Below are 2,625 nucleotides of genomic sequence, written 5' to 3'. Positions count from 1 at the left end.
CGCCCAACGTGGGGCTCGAACCCACGACCCTGAGATTAAGAGTCTCATGCTCTACCGACTGAGCTAGCCGGGCACATGTACTGCACGGCTTTCCATAACCTAAAATGCATGGAGACAAATACGGTTTTTCCATCTGGTGTCTCAGCTTGTTCTGATTTCAAAGTTTACAATGAATCGACCGACAGAATCCCCAAAGTTCCTATCCATTCCTCTCAATTATTAATTACGTTATTCACATCTTCCAATTCTTAGCTTCACCTCTCCCAAATATTCCAAACTCCTCTTACATCATTCACCTTATTTTTCTTTGTTCTTAATAATTTAGCCAGGGGTGGAGGGAACTCAACATTTACACTGTCTAACTGTTTCCCTGTTACAGACTTTTCAGTAAGCTCACCTCTGATTATTCTAAACTCCAGAGCGAACAGACTCATCCCACTGATTCTTTCCTCGCAGGATAAACGCAGAAATCAATCCAGTGAACCTCGGTTACACACAGACAGCGAAATAATGGACAGAGCAAGGAGCAAAAGATGTCAACGTAATAAAAACATAGTCAGTGAGTCTTCGGGAGATATATAGAGACAATGAAAAACAGAAATAGCGAGTGGGGTACACATCCATAACCCACGAATGAATAACAATAATCACACAGCCAGCTGTCTCAACCAACAAACATGGGGTCCTCTAAACTGGTGAACAGCGATAAAGTGAGTGGCCACAAGCATATTAACCTTTTAATGTCTTGATTTTCTTGTGTGAGTGTTGATTTGATAGATTACCTGCACTGTGTGCTCAGGTTCTCAAACCAAATCCCACGTAAACCAATCCCAACGTTTGCACTGAGAAAACCTATGACTTGTCCAATACGAAACAACAGCTGATTGAGGGATCGAGCCCGGCATATGAACCCGAGATCGCTGATACGTTTGTAGATGTTTACTCCCCAGGTCTGAGTCATACCTCTCGTCCAACGAGCCGCTGCTGCGGATGCTGTTCAATGAAAACATTTCCATTGACATCCAAAGCGGCTCAGACTTCTGCAGTGAAAGGTGAAAATGCTGGAAAAACTCAGAAAGCCAGACAGCTTCAGTGCACAGGAAAACAAATCTTATATTTTAGCTCCATAACCTTTCATTGGGAATAATTGGGAATTTTTAGAAACGTCGGAAGTTTTAAACAAGTGTTATCCAGCAGCATAACAAGAGGGTTTGAGGCCTCTTGCCGGGTGTAAATCAGGAGAGATTAAATGAGGGAAACAAAGAAATTTAAAGTAATTAAACCACAGAATGGGGCCATTCCTCAGTCCCTTACAGGACTCAGTTGTGTTGTGGATAAAGGGGAACCTGTGGATGTAATGTACATAGATTACATTGGAGCCACAGTGATGAGTTGGTGGGTTTGAAAAATTGAAATTTACACTTAGGAACATAGAATTAGGAGCAGAAGTGGGCAAATTCAGCGCTTCGAGCCTGAACCATCATGCAATCAGTTCATTACTGATCTCTCCCTGGTCTCAAATCCACCTCCCTACCTATTCCAATATCCCCTCATCCCTTTAATTATCAGGAATATATCTGTCTCTTTCTTGAAATCATTTAATGATTCAGACTCAACCGCGCTATACGGCAATGCATTCCACAAATTCACGACCCTCAGTGAGAAGCAGTTCCTCCTCATCTCAGTTTTAAATCTACCACCTCTCAACCTATACATTTGACATGATGTTCCCCATTGCGCATAAGAAAAAAGATTTCATTTTCTTCAATCCTATTTAGAATTTTATATACCACGATCACTTCAGCATCTTGTGGGACTATTTGACCTCACTGTCGATTTCATGTCCCAGCAAACACAATCAGTGTTGTCATTAGCTGAAGCAGTCACTTATGTTCCATCCAAACTGGACACATTAAGGGATATATGGTAAGTCATTTTGAAAAACACAGTTCACCCGTGGCCCTGGGAGTCCAGTGGGTTGTATTCAGTACTCCCCAGTGTTGTTTGTTTTCAATTCCCGCTCAGGAAACGATCATTTATAGCTCTCAGCAAACTATTAAAAAATAACCTGATTGACTATCTGATCGAAAGCAGATCTACTAATATCAGCCGAGTGAGTTTTGCAAGTCTACTTCACAGCTGGAAATGTCACATGTGCAACAGGTCAAGAACAAACACAGTAGCAGAAAGATAGTGATAGGCTGCAAAGCGCTGACAATAGAGATGGTGATGTAATGTAACATTTGGATGGTAAAAAGGTCAGATTTTGGCGTTCATACTGAATTATTCAACTTTTCCCTCACTCTGCAACGAAAATATTTGGAAAAGGTTCTCTCTAGTTTCAAACAGTCGGAAGTGAAATTATTAACTGTAAGTGGAATGTCTGTTGTATGTTGTCACTGATTGAATGTATCACTGGGATGGAAACAGAAGGTGCCATATTGCAACAGAGACTTGCTTGTGGTGAATGTAGTCTGGCCTGGTGCGAAAACTAAAGCAACACATGCAGTGTGTGTAAAGCAAGTTGTAAAACAGGCTACAAGCAGCTGGTCTGGTGGTTAGAGTTTGACACTTTCACTGCTGTTTGGATTGGTGGTCAGGTAATGGAGATTTGTTGCTCTCATC

At 41.6% G+C, this 2,625-nt stretch overlaps 1 non-coding gene across 1 annotated transcript; it reads right to left on the bottom strand.

Annotated features, from left to right (window-relative positions):
- On the bottom strand, positions 1–73 carry trnak-cuu (transfer RNA lysine (anticodon CUU)). The gene has a single exon. It is a non-coding gene; the product is annotated as a tRNA-Lys (tRNA).
- Positions 74–2,625: the final 2,552 nt, after the last annotated feature.

This window comes from Mustelus asterias, chromosome 30 (genome assembly GCF_964213995.1).
Source record: "Mustelus asterias chromosome 30, sMusAst1.hap1.1, whole genome shotgun sequence".
Classification (NCBI taxonomy): Eukaryota; Metazoa; Chordata; class Chondrichthyes; order Carcharhiniformes; family Triakidae; genus Mustelus; species Mustelus asterias.
This window is presented reverse-complemented; position numbering and strand designations above follow the sequence as displayed.